The sequence below is a fragment of the Procambarus clarkii genome, chromosome 85, assembly GCF_040958095.1.
Source record: "Procambarus clarkii isolate CNS0578487 chromosome 85, FALCON_Pclarkii_2.0, whole genome shotgun sequence".
NCBI lineage: Eukaryota > Metazoa > Arthropoda > Malacostraca > Decapoda > Cambaridae > Procambarus > Procambarus clarkii.
The window spans coordinates 19,964,871-19,980,143 of NC_091234.1; the positions used below are offsets into that span (position 1 = coordinate 19,964,871).

Below are 15,273 nucleotides of genomic sequence, written 5' to 3' on the forward strand. Positions count from 1 at the left end.
GCCTATCTATATACGATAGAATGTTTCTTTGTCCAAGGCTGAAGCCTATCTATATACGAGAGAATGTAACTTTGCCCAAGGCTGAAGCCTATCTATATACGATAGAATGTTTCTTTGTCCAAGGCTGAAGCCTATCTATATACGAGAGAATGTAACTTTGTCCAAGGCTGAAGCCTATCTACATACAAGAGAATGTAACTTTGTCCAAGGCTGAAGCCTATCTATATACGATAGAATGTTTCTTTGTCCAAGGCTGAAGCCTATCTATATACGAGAGAATGTAACTGTCCAAGGCTGAAGCCTATCTATATACAAGAGAATGTCTCTTTGTCCAAGGCTGAAGCCTGACACTATGGGCCAGCCTCACTAAACTTTGCTAAGTGATCCGTAACTACATATTCAGCGTTATAAGGTGGTGAAGGTTGACCTCCAAGCCCTTCTTCATGTAAGACTATCTTCTATCGCAGCAACCAATCAGATCTATGACATCAGGTGAGAGGAGGTGTGTGCAGGGAAGCTGGTGCTGGAGTGTGTCAACATGTGACTGTGTGGTGTTATCAGTCACGCCTCCAGTCAGGTGTTTGTTATCACCAGTAAACCCCACCCTCACTGATAACACCATACACTCCCCCGGCCTCTATCAGTCTTTACTCTGACTCGCAGCCCATCATGTCAGGTGAGAGGTCTTCATACATTGTACACCACCTCTAGTGTTTATACATGGTACATCACCTCTATGTTCATACATGATACAACATCTTTGGTGTTAAGTCTATGAGCCGCGGGAGAGATATTAAGACCACTTCAGTAGCTTACCAACCACCATGAATACATTAGGTCTGACCATGATGCGAAAGTAAAGCGATTAAATAACATATACACCGTATATAGGCTGCGAAACTTTCACCTTTCCTTCTTTTTGTCAAGTTTAAGTTCAATCAACGTAGCCTAGGGCTATCTTATCTTCAAATTATTTCGGGGTTTGGCGTCCCCGCGGCCCGGTCCTCGACCAGGCCTCCACCCCCAGGAAGCAGCCCGTGACAGCTGACTAACATCCAGGTGCCTATTTTATTGCTAGGTAACAGGGGCATAGGATGAAAGAAACTCTGGCCATTGTTTCTCGCCGGCGCCTGGGATCGAACCCAGGACCACAGGATCACAAGTCCAGCGTGCTGTCCGCTCGGCCGACCGGCTCCCTAGGGGACATATACAGAGCAACGAGCCACAGAATGGTCCGCCATGATGCTACTGATCGATAATAATAAAGGCGCGTGGTTGAATTAATTTAAATTAGTGTCCTCCTTTCTGCTCTTGAACGTGGAAGAAATTCAAATGTAAACAATTAAGAAAAGTACTTTGCGCTTTACAAGTTGTGGTAAACATATACTCGCGTTAAGGAATTATGTCATAAATCTAGGAGTAAGTTTATGTATTATCAGAATTTCTACTGTAATTTGGCTTGTTGGATTTTAATTTTTTTTTATTATATCTGAAATATCCAATTTTCGTGTATAAATGTTGGCAGTTACACCGCTTTCTTGACAGGTTGATATAATCACCGTCTCCTTGACAGGCAGCACATGATATAACCAGTCTCCTTGACAGGCAGCACATGATATAACCAGTCTCCTTGACAGGCAGCACATGATATAACCAGTCTCCTTGACAGGCAGCACATGATATAACCAGTTTCCTTGTCAGGCAGCACATGATATAACCAGTCTCCTTGACAGGCAGCACATGATATAACCAGTCTCCTTGACAGGCAGCACATGATATAACCACCGTCTCCTTGACAGGCAGCACATGATATAACCAGTTTCCTTGACAGGCAGCACATGATATAACCAGTTTCCTTGACAGGCAGCACATGATATAACCAGTTTCCTTGACAGGCTACTCGCAGCAGGCGCCCGTCAACAGCCCATCCACGCCCTCTGCTCCGCCAGCAGAGTCAAACTCCCACGGTCAACTTCAATATTCACAGCAGCCATATCCACCACAGCCATATCCACAACAGCCATACCCACCACAGCCGTATACCCAACAGCCGTACCCACCACAGCCGTACCCACAACAGCCGTACCCTACAACAGCCGTACCCTCAACAGCCGTACCCACCACAGCCGTACCCACCACCATACATGCAGCAGCCATATCCCCGCCAACCAGTAAGTATATTCACCTCTTATTTTTTCGTGCAAATATTAATTATAATATACATATAATAATATTTTGTAAATAATTACAGTATTATCGTGCATATTGTAATTATTTACTAATAATATTTCTCCTAAATAGCCGTTGAAGAGGTCAATGAACATTTCTGATCCACAAACAATGCTTATAAATGTGAAATAATTGAAATAAATTTAAAATAACTCCAAACTAAATAGACATATACCTTTATGTCTATTACATCTAACAATGCCTACTAAAATAAACAGTCAAACTTCAACCTACTTTTAGCTTGGAATGAACTAGCCTACTCAATCTAAAACTGATGTTGTAATTAAGAAACTTTAAAAGCAACCTAGCATGGCGAAGCTAGAGGCTTGTATCACTAGATTTAAGTTTTTTTTAGTATGTTAATTTTAATTAAATTTACGGACTTTGTATCGACATTTTACGCTATTGGAGCAGTTGTGAGAAGTGACAGGAAGGTTACCATGTCCGGTGTGGGTCTAGTGACAATATTAAATGCGCAGTGCTTTGTCTTTGTATATTAATGCTGGTTGAGAGAGAGAGAGAGAGAGAGAGAGAGAGAGAGAGAGAGAGAGATCGTTGCTTTATGGAACAAATTATTGAGCAACATAACATCGACGGATAGTTTCAAACGTAGGGTTGACATTATATACATATATATTTTGTTTGTTTAATTGTGTATGTGTTCTCACCTAGTTGTGCTAGCGGGGGTTGAGCTCTGGCTCTTTGGTCCCGTCTCTCAACCGTCAATCAACAGGTGTACAGGTTCCTGAGCCTATTGGGCTCTATCATATCTACACTTGAAACTGTGTATGGAGTCAGCCTCCACCACATCACTGACTAATGCATTCCATTTACTAACTACTCTGACACTGAAAAAGTTCCTTCTAATGTCTCTGTATTCACCACAGAAAGGCAGCCCGTCCTCATCAACAATGGCCAAATGCTCATTAATCCAGCAGCCAAATCCCGTTTATAATGAAAATGTTTTACGTGCAGCTATGACGTTCGAACATTACTCGAGCAGTGCTTCACTAACGTTCTCTGTTCGAATCGCAACTCGGTAAATGCTTCACCCACATACTTCAAACACAAATAATCACATCAGAACCTAAACACCTAGCCTAACCTACGCCTAACTATACAGAGAACTTTAATGACTAATAATGTTGAATTTACATATAAGAAACTTATTTTTAATACACACCGTTAAAATTGATGAGTGTGTCTTAGGGGAGGCGGCCGCTGCTTTAACGAACCTGGCCTGAAGACGGAAGACAGGTTGCCGAAATGCTTGGGCACATTTCCCATCACCTAATGCATCTGTTCACCTAGCAGTAAATAGATACCTAGGAGTTAGCTTGCTGTTGGGTTGCATCCTAGGGGAGAGTCAATAATTCGACCTGGGGGGGGGGGGGGGAAAGAGAACTTTGATACAATCCTAACATGTATCTATACGCAGGCTACCTGTCCCCCGGTAAAAATTAATTCTGAATTAATAAAATTAATTAAATCATACGCATATAATACAAAATATCCTCATACTGCTCATCCGGAATTTGCTGGTGTAGGCTAATAGACTGAACTCATATTCCATGCGTCGTAGCCTATGATCTATGTTCTATAACACAGAGCGGTGATACATACCTATATTACGGGCTCACTATAGCCCCTGATACATGGACAAGGGACACTATAGCCCCTGATACATGGACAATGGACAATATAGCTCACTATAGCCCCTGATACATGGACTATGGACACTATAGCCCCTGATACATGGACAATGGACAATATAGCTCACTATAGCCCCTGATACATGGACAATGGACACTATAGCCCCTGATACATGGTCAATGGACACTATAGCCCCTGATACATTGATACAATCTAAAACATCATCATCATCATACCTGTAATAACTGCAAGTGTGCAAGTTATGAGAAGCTAAACAGTCTTGCATCACGCGCTGTTGTGCACATTAACTGCTAGTGTAATGACAACCTCAAGGTGGCATATAAACTATTGAACAGGAAGTTCAGCACTGTGAACTCACTCACTCCACCCCAAGAGGTTGTAAACATGTAAGGCGGAGGCGGGGAGGCGGAGACAAATGGGCAGAATGTTTCTTTCAACCCTGATGCTCCTGTTCACCTAGCAATAAATAGGTACCAGGGAGTTAGACAGCTGCTACGGGCTGCTTCATGGGGGTGTGTAACAAACAGGAGGCCTGGTCGAGGACCGGGCCGCGGGGGACGCTAAGCCCCCGAAATCATCTCAAGATAAATTTACCTTGCGATGATTTCGGGGGCTTAGCGTCCCCGCGGCCCGGTCCTCGACCAGGACTCCTTACAAACCAGGACTACAAACTCCTTACAAACTAGGCACTAATTATGTTACTGGTGGGTGTTGACAGCCGCCGCCGCCGCCACCAGGCGTGGGAGAACACCAGCGGGTAGTGGTCCACCCGCCACCCGTCATCCATGAGACCATTGTTGTGGAGAACAGGGTAAGTTGGAGGTCTGATAAAGACCTTTTGTGCCCTTTGTAATGCTTTTTGCGCTACCGCAAAAACGGGAGCCGGTCGGCCGAGCGGACAGCACCCTGGACTTGTTATCCTGTGGTCCTGGGTTCGATCCCAGGCGCCGGAGAGAAACAATGGACAGAGTTTCTTTCACCCTATGCCCCTGTTAACTAGCAGTAAAATAGGTACCTGGGTGTTAGTCAGCTGTTACAGGCTGCTTCCTGGGGGTGGAGGCCTGGTCGAGGACCTAACCGCCTCCGGCAACAATCAAATCTCCCTTTCAGACCGTCCAAGTGGTTGGGCACCATTCTTCCTCCCCCCCCCCATCCCAAATCCTTATCCTGACCCCTTCCCAGTGCTATAGTCTAATGGCTTGGCGCTTTCCCCTGATAACGCCCTCCTCCCCTTTCATTACTATAATATAACCCAGTTTTAACTAATTGATCTTAAATCCGTAATATTATCTTAGCCCTATGAATTAATCTTACCCCATAACAATAGCTAATATTAACAAATCTAACCTAGTTAACAATAATTTGTGCAAATCCCTAAAACATTTGATATTGAATTAATTTAAGAAATATATAGAATTTAAGAAATATATATAACTAATTGAATCTATCTTTAGGCTAACCCGATCCATTGACTTCTAAACTGATGTAACCTTAGACTAATATTTCCCCCTAGCTTATTGTAAATATCTTATCATTATCTTATCGTATCATTATCTTATCATTATCCAACTTGCTGCATTAGAAAACATAACCTTAACTTTGCTACACTAACCTAACTTTACTTTAATACTTTAATTTATAACTAAAAACTTCTCACTTACAAAATTCTCAAAATCAAAATACATATTTTATATTAATCACTATAGCGGTTATATTTTTTATACAAAATGTCAGACATCATCTTTTACTCAAAATACCGGACCGAGTTATTCATAAATCATAATTTTGACTTGAATTATTGTCATTAACTTTATCGTGTTTGAAATTTTATGATTCTTTTTTCACAGCCTAGGCCTGGGGCAGGTCTCGGGGCAGGGCTCCTGCTGGGCATGACCGCTGGAGGACACCATGGCCGTCACCATCACCATCACGACCATCACCATCGCGGCCGTCACCATCACAGACATCACAGGTGGTGAGGCTATATCGCCAATAGCCGCAGCGCCACCATATATCTGATGACGATATAACATCAGACAATGCGCGCTTGCTTTCACCGCACACACGAGCTGATTCATCATAACACCTGCCACACATACCAGCTAATTCATCATAACACCTGCACCACACACCGGGTGGTTCATCATAACACCTGCCACACATACCAGCTAATTCATCATAACACCTGCACCACATACCAGCTAATTCATCATAACACCTGCCACACATACCAGCTAATTCATCATAACACCTGCACCACATACCAGCTAATTCATCATAACACCTGCACCACATACCAGCTAATTCATCATAACACCTGCACCACATACCAGCTAATTCATCATAACACCTGCACCACACACTGGGTGGTTCATCATAACACCTGCACCACATACCAGCTAATTCGTCATAACACCTGCACCACATACCAGCTAATTCATCATAACACCTGCACCACACACCGGGTGGTTCATCATAACATCTGGGCCACTTACACACCAGTTAATTCATCATAACATCTACACCACTTACACACCAACTGGTTGGTCATGTTTACCAACACAGCCTACACCACACACCACACACTTGTGCCACAAATTTCAAGTAACCAATTACATATTAACATAAATAAACGACCATATAGGCCTACAACAAATAAATCATGAGTGATTTGTGACTCAATCGTATAGGGTCTATAAATGATTTAAGACCAATTCAAATTTTGAGGGATATGCCTATAACGGCTACAAACAATATAACAGCCTTTATAAACAAGTTTCCAACAGAATGGCAAGCAACCACGAAGGCCCAGACAAGGTCAAGTAGGCAACATAAGGTCATTAACCCTTAAGCTGCTACAGCCTTAATCATCAACAAGATCCATTCACGTCCTGACCGCAGAGGACCACATTCCTCGGGCACTACCATGAAGTCAAATGAGCATCCCTCTTGCATACTGAGACCCGTGCAACTCTCCATTGTATTTTGTATTTGCATACACGTCCGTGTCATGTACTGTACGGCAGGAACGAATATTAAAGTCAAACCAAGTACTATTGTATTTTTCTTTGATTTATCGATTTTTCCCACTGTATTCTCACGCATCTCCTAATGCAGCTCCCAGGTGGTTTATTTTGACAATCGAAGTAAACTAATTGATGGCATTTGCAGCGTAAGTGTTATCATTTATAAATCGGAAGGAACTGATAGCAACTGCATTAACGAGCATTCGGACAATGTTTATACTGACTGATGCAACCGAGCCTAAAAAAAAAAATACTGCGATTAAAGATATTTATTTCTGGAATGATTCTCATGGATTCTATATACATTTTTTTTTTTTTTTTTTTTTTTTTTTTTTTTTTTTTTGTTTTTTTGAGATATATACAAGAGTTGTTACATTCTTGTAGAGCCACTAGTACGCGTAGCGTTTCGGGCAAGTCCTTAATCCTATGGTCCCTGGAATACGATCCCCTGCCGCGAAGAATCGTTTTTTCATCCAAGTACACATTTTACTGTTGCGTTAAACAGAGGCTACAGTTAAGGAATTGCACCCAGTAAATCCTCCCCGGCCAGGATACGAACCCATGACAGCGCTCGCGGAACACCAGGCTAGTGTCTTACCACTACACCACGGAGACTGCATAAATATAGAACGTTTCAAATTTGGATTACCATTTATGAATAAGGATTTGTAAGTGTAAATTGCTACAATACTGGGGCATATACATAGAAGTGTACCTAGCATGAACTCTAAAGTATTCTTACTGGTTAGTCAGTAAGCAATTTTGGTTGCCTTAATAACCCCTCTAGGCAGTCTACATGAGGTTGAATCATTAAGTATCCTCATAAACAAAGGCCAAAAGTGATTCCATGCACCCGCCAAACCCCCTGTTTATGCATGAAGAAAGAATTACACACACGACCTGTCCTCGACTCACACAAGTTTCAGCCCCGCTCCTGTGCCAGGTAACTTCATCACGGGCTCACCATAGCCCGTGCTACTTGAAACTTTTAGTTCCCAGTAGCTGAATCTTAAACAACAACAACAACTCGACTCACAACTGATGACGTCCGAACACTTCCGGAACAAGTACTTCGCTGACGAATTTTGTTCGAACCACAACGCTGTAAATGCTTCACCCACGTACTACAAATACAAACACCTAACCTAACCAAACCAATGCCGAAATATGCACAGTATGCTAATATATAACAATATTTTATTTATATATGAAAAATTTCTTGTTTTGAATGAACAGCATGCTAAAATTGTTGAACGCGTCTTTGGGGTCGACCGCTGGATGGAATGGACCGAGGACGGGTTGAATACATACTGAATGCCTTCAAAAATGTTGTTGTAAAAGGTGACCTCAATAGCGTCTGTCAGTTCTGGTGCAAACGTGCTTGTGATCACTAGGCTACTTAATCGTCTTGTAAACGGGGTTTTCTTGGTAATTATTTATCGTTTGTTACACATTTGATTTTTTAGAATGTGAATGGAACTATAGTCAGTTGTACCTGAATCTTATTTAATTACTCGTATAATTATTCTTTGTTAAACTTGCTAATATTAAAGTTTATGGCGACACTTTTAAACCAACTTCCCATGCGCAAAGATTATAGATTCTAGTTCTACGCGGTTGACGAAACTTGCTAAATGTTAGACTATAGTGTACTGGGTAACTGAGTTTAGTTCCGTGCCTAACTACTCTACTTTTGTGAAGTAAATAACAATTTCCTAAGTTTACATACTCGGAACTTGACACTTGGTGCTTCTAGCTACCCATGAGTTGTGATTGTTTACTAAAACAATGCGGCTATAGTATAAACAAATTTATATAAAAAACGTGAAATGGCTGTTAATTGTTTATAGAGTAAAGTCTTGCACATTTATTTCTAGTGCATTGTAAAGTGTAGGTGAGGGAAGGACAGTTGAAGTCTTCTTGCTCTACTCTGGTATGCAAACTGGCCTTTAACGGCACTGTGTATCGTATCGTATCCATTTATCTTATCGAATGTCCCCCTGTATGAGAACACTTGTTCAAAGCTGCATTTAATAAACAAAATTTCACTGAATTTTCCGTAAGGGTGTACTATTGCTACTTTAACTTTTATAATGGTGTAGCAATTTCACAAATGGCTAAATTGCCTATAAAGGCGTTCACTTCACGATGATTACACAGAAATCACAATTGCGTGATTCATCAAATGAACAAATCCACGGCCCTTGTGGATTTGTTCACGATGATATAATGGTTAACACTTTGATATAAACAGACTCAAAATCTTCCCCTCCCCTATCTGAATGGTGTTAAATAGCAAAGAAAATTGTACCCAATTCACGTGACGAATTGTCACGGTGTTGGTGCAGACTTCCTTGATAATAAGGTAGAAAATATATAAACTCTCCTGTTAACCAAACTTCATGCAGGTCGGCGTTCAATCCCCCGGTCCTCAAAGTGATTCGGCACCATTTCCCCCCGCTCCCGTCTCGTCCTTATCCTGATCCCTTCTTTCTATAACAAAAGGTGGTTATAGTAGCAATGGCTTGGTGCTTTCTCCTGATGGCTATTCCCTAATCTTACCACCCGCACCCCAACTTTGGACTGGACGGTAAGGAATTTTCCTCTTGCAGGTCTAAATTAAATTTCCTAAAATTAGTAGTGGGGCACTGTTCCTCCCCTCTAAGTTATATTACTTCAAATTGCTATAGTCGTAATGACTGGGTACCTTCCCCCTACCCTTTGTAGCTCCTAGCAATCTTTGGGCTATTTTTGTTATACCGAAACTAAACGCTCACAATTTCCCGTAATCTCTACACCTGATTGATCCTGACGGCCGAGTGAGCAATACTCGGGGTTCGTAGTCTTAAGGGTCTGGTTTCGATCAGAGGCGGAAACAAATGGGGAAAGTTTTTACCCTGGTAACCTAGCAGTAAATAGGTACCAAAGTTACAGCTGCTAGTGTGAAAATTAGGATTAAGGACTTGAACGAGAATGTGTACTAATGGCTGTACAAGAATGGAAGAAATCTTTTATATAAATATACTTTTTGATTTTGTTAAAAATTTAGTTTATTTGCCTGTAAATTCTTGTACTAACCTTGTAAATAGAGCTACAGTTAAATGACCCTAAAATAACTTGCTAAGTTTCAGATTACCAGGAAATACTTTGCACAGTCGTTACAAAAAATGTAACTTTACATTCTAATCCTAGTATAATTTTTCAGATTAAAGTGTACGTAACTTTGAAACTACTAATAATGTATCCAGTGAACCCACCTTGCGTCACTTGCCAAGCACCATCAGGCCAAACAGTGTATCAAACTGTTGAAACTCTGCCTTGTCAGCCACATGTCTCTTGCCAGGCAAGTCAAGAAGCCTCTGCAACATACAGCATCTCCCAGCCGGTCGTCGTGCATCAGGCTACTGTATCCTCTACTGTGCAGTATACAACCCAGCCCTCTGTAGAGTACTGTGCCCAGCCTTCTGTGCAGTACACAACCCAGCCTTCTACTACTGTGCAGTACACGACCCAGCCCTCTGTACAGTACTGTACCCAGCCTTCCACCACTGTGCAGTACACAACCAAGCCCTCTACAGAGTACTGTACCCAGCCTTCTACTACTGTGCAGTACACAACCCAGCCCTCTGTACAGTACTGTACCCAGCCGTATACTGTGCAGTACAGCACTCAACCTTCTGATGTATATCTTGGCCAGCCCTCGTGCGTGGGGTGGCGAAGGTCTCTCCAAATTAATGCACACACCCCATCCGTCACGGTAAGATTTTTAAGTAAAGTTTGTCGGTCTTTTCAAAACTTTATAGTCATTTCATTATATTCAATATTAAAGTCTTGAATTTCTGGACTAACGTAGTAACGGGCACGGTTCTTGACAAGTTTGCTAGAACTTGAATAAAATTATTAGCTACTGTTTTAAGGCACGTTTATTGAATTTTTTTTTCTGGTTAGAGCCAGGATAAACGCACTACTTTGTATACCAGAAAATTTTCAGCATGTCGGTGGACATAATTACAAATTGACTGATGCTTTTGGGTAATGTTGCCATAATACACGCATAAGCGAATTTAAAATACTGTGTATCACTCTTATATTCGGCACTGTTGACTAATTGCATTTTCAGCATAACCAAAGTACCTTCATGCAAGGTAGAAAGCTGGGCGCCCATAGAATAGGGAAGTTACTAATCAGTCGGCAGCCCGTCCTCTCAAAGGCGAAAGTAGATTCCATGCACCTGTTCACCCGTTCATAACGGGGGGGGTACTGTTTACAAAAGACTCGACCGATTACGTCCCAACACCTCCAGTAACGAGTACTTGGCCGACTAATTGTTGCTAGCACAACGCTGTAAATGCTTCACCACGTATTAAAAATTGCCAACGGAACCTAAACGCCTTAATATGTACAATAGAATAAGTGTAGAATTTATAAAAATTACTAACTTTAACCTAAAATTGCCGAGTCTTTGGGGTCGACCGCTGGATGGAATAGACCTTGTCTGAGGACGGGTTGCTATCTTTGAAGGCTGCGGTGGGGAAATGTGCGCTCTTCCCCCCCCCCCTCCCCCTCTTTCCATAGTGCCAAACATGAACAGACATTCTTGGTATCGCTTCAAAAACTGTCACTTCAGTTTTGTACTAATTAACTTTTTTCTTCAGGTATGTGTTCAAAGGTCTCCAGCAGTCTGCCACAAAAAATTTCCCCATTATTAAAGACTACTGATGCCAAGGATCTACAGGGAATGGCTCTGCAAACAGTTGTTAAAATTCGCATTGTTTTAATAAATTTAAAGTGAAACTTGTCTTGAGCTACTAAGGAAATTACTCAGCATTTCGTGTGCCAATTTTTATTTTAACTAGATTTTAATTTAAGGGGTAATTGTCTCCACCCTTCAGAATAAAATTACCATTACACATTGCTTCTGAAGGAAAGTCTAAAATATTTTAAGGCTGGGTACTACGGCTCAAATTTCTATTGTTAGTATTCTACTGGAAAATATTAGGGTTAAGGATGCCAGTCATGCCTACTAAAATGTTAATTTTTATTTTATTGTAAAATTTGATAAAATCTCCTAGACTTTAATTTATTTTTCCTCTTGTTCTCTTACTTCTAATTAACCATATGATTTTTATGGGTTACACAGTAACTTGTATGGCTAAAATACCCTGACCCACGGAAATTTAGCCTTGTGTATACTCTTAGAAACCAAAGAGGGTGGGGGGGGGGGTAGCCTTAGATGGGCCTCCCAACCCTTTTAAGTGTTCCTACGTACGGCATGGAACACTGGGACACCTATTTGCTTAGTTCTTTAGACTTGTTATTTAATTCCATCCACACCCGGGGCTGTTTTTTTTTCAGTGCCATTTCTGGTATGTAGCAAATTATGGTTATATCCATAAATTCATTCCCTTCATCTTCAAACATTTGTGTGGGTAATGTGATGTAATCTTTCTAGTGAAGATGTAAAATATTCAGTTTGAAACCCTTTTATCGTCCATTATAACTTTGCTTCATTTATTCCAATCCTGACCCCCTTGCTCTTAATGACGGTGAATACTGAGCTAAATAAAGTCCATCTTTGGTTAACTGCCAACAAACTCGCCCTGAACATTGATAAAACTTTCTATATTTTGTTTGGCAATAAATCTTCAAATAAAAAATCTCAGGATAAATAATACCCAAATTTGTAACAAAATAGATGGCAAATTCCTTGGCATTCTCATTGAACACAAACTGAATTTCCAGGGACACATTCTAAATATATGTTTCAAAAACCGTTGGCATTCTTTCTAAAATGAGATTATGTACCTCGCCCTGCCCTGGTGACACTCTATTACTCCCTCATATTTCCTTCTCAATTATGGTATTTGTGCTTGGGGTTCTACTACTCAATCATTTACGTCCTCTAATTACTCAACACAAAGCTGATATTAGGAAAATGTCCAACTCTGGCCCCAGACAGCACTCGGTACCCCTACTCAAATCTCTGAATGCTAGATATCAAGTCGCTGCACATCCTCTCTCTCGTGTGTGTGTGTGTGTAATGCCAATCCTGACCTTAAAAGCTTCATTGAAGGTTGTAACAGAACCCATGAGCACCACACCAGAAACAAAAATACCTTTTTGATATTCCAAGAGTATGACTTAATCAAATAAGAAATGCTCTACAAATCAAGGGACCCAGAATGTGGAATGATCTTCCCAATCATGTTAAACTACCCCTCTCAACCAGTTTAAGATACAAACTAAGCACTACCTAACTCCCTGTAACCTACCTTACCCCTATAATATCAACCCACGTCTTATTTTTTTTAAACGATGCTGTTTGTCGACCAAATTGTATTTTTGCTGTTTTTCTGCCATGTTCCCCTTTTTTTATATTTTCTGAACACATTTCATACTTAATACTAATTGAGATTAAAGTTTTAGTACTTTTCCTGCCCGAAACGCTTTGCATAATAGTGGCTTTAAGCATTGTATTTAAGCATTGTATGTACTAGCTCTATCTATAAATTCATCAATATTTGTATCACCCCTTGTATGTACAGTATTTACTTTACCTAAATAAACATTTGAATTTGGTTAGTCTAATCTTTTAAAGGTCCTATTTTTATTTATTTATTTAATATTTTTATTTATTTATTTTTATTTATTTAATATTTATTTATTTATTATTTTTATTTATTTATTTAATATATTTTTTTAGGTTTTGGCAGATTTGATTTGGTACTAAACTGCCACACAGGAACTTTTATACATACAGTAGTTTTATTTTCTCTTGGCCAATGATCATCGCAGATTTAAACTCTAGAAAATCGGTTTAGTTATCAAGGCTAGTTTTACTAGCCGACGTCCCTCTAATCTTTTAGCACATTCAAGTATAGTGATGACCTGCAAATGTTCCCACTAATATTCCATGTTCACCTATCGGTTCCCTCAGTGTGTGTAGTTCGTAAACCTTGTACGCGCTCAAATCTTTAATTACATTAACGACAAACTAATTGGCACTAATTATGACTACTCAAGTCCTTTCCCTAATTACAGGTAACGTTCATTCCATCCTGTTGGAGGAAGCAGAGGTGTAATCACCAAATATAAGCAAGCATTATGCGAATAGCAAACCACGGGAGACATCTCCTGTCACGCAGGGTGCAGTCGCACCTCCATAGATCTCCAGTATCAGCTCTTGATACTGTTAATGGCTCAAAAGGGCCGCCACTTATGGGCTATTCATGCCCGTGCCACGTTTTAGGTGGCTTAATCTTTATCAATCAATCGAATAGCAAACGGTAAGTTACAGCCCCGCTCCTGTGCCAGGTAAGTCTACAATGGGCTCGCCATAGCCTGTGCTACTTGCCCCGCTCCTGTGCCAGGTAAGTCCACTACGGGCTCACCATAGCCCGTGCTACTTGCCCCGCTCCTGTGCCAGGTAAGTCCACTACGGGCTCACCATAGCCCGTGCTACTGGCCCCGCTCCTGTGCCAGGTAAGTCCACTACGGGCTCACCATAGCCCGTGCTACTGGCCCCGCTCCTGTGCCAGGTAAGTCCACTACGGGCTCACCATAGCCCGTGCTACTGGCCCCGCTCCTGTGCCAGGTAAGTCCACTACGGGCTCACCATAGCCCGTGCTACTGGCCCCGCTCCTGTGCCAGGTAAGTCCACTACGGGCTCACCATAGCCCGTGCTACTTGCCCCGCTCCTGTGCCAGGTAAGTCCACTACGGGCTCACCATAGCCCGTGCTACTTGCCCCGCTCCTGTGCCAGGTAAGTCCACTACGGGCTCACCATAGCCCGTGCTACTTTGAACTTTTTGTTCCCAGTAGTTGAATCTTCAACACATAGCCAACAGTACAATTTCCATAGTCATTTGGAGAACCTCAAGAATGTAGTACTTGGCGTGTACAGTTCTAATAGACCCAAAGACGCTACAGCTTCGCACACAGAGCAGACTACGACCACATGGCTACAATGTTCTTGTTCCCTATAGTTTAAACACTAAAGACTCTCCATACGCCGCCACTCGCTCTCGCATAGAGCTCCGGCCTCACTCGGCTCTGTTCAAAGCTCTGTCTGAACGTCTACGACAATGCCAACAGCCAACTAGTGTAATAAAAACTATTAAATATGACTAAACAGTCTAATCTACCCAACAACGTAACAATCATACGTTACATGCAGTTCCCTCCCCTCTCTATACAGCAGTAATCTAGAAATTAAGACCTTTATTTGGGATTTTATATTGTAGTTAGTCTTGTAATATTGCACCATGGAGGAGGGATTAGATTTTTCCTACCTAAATTTGATTCGATTGTCTTCAGATGTTGGCTAAAGATCTAGAATGATGTT

The 15,273-nt window shown here is 41.4% G+C and overlaps 1 long non-coding RNA gene across 1 annotated transcript; it reads left to right on the forward strand.

Moving 5' to 3' along the window:
* Positions 1-518: 518 nt before the first annotated feature.
* Positions 519-11,996, forward strand: LOC123746696 (uncharacterized). The gene is made up of 6 exons (XR_011225522.1): positions 519-676; positions 1,896-2,171; positions 4,622-4,714; positions 5,751-8,357; positions 10,135-10,686; positions 11,585-11,996. It is a non-coding gene; the product is annotated as an uncharacterized lncRNA (long non-coding RNA).
* The last annotated feature ends 3,277 nt before the right edge of the window (positions 11,997-15,273 follow it).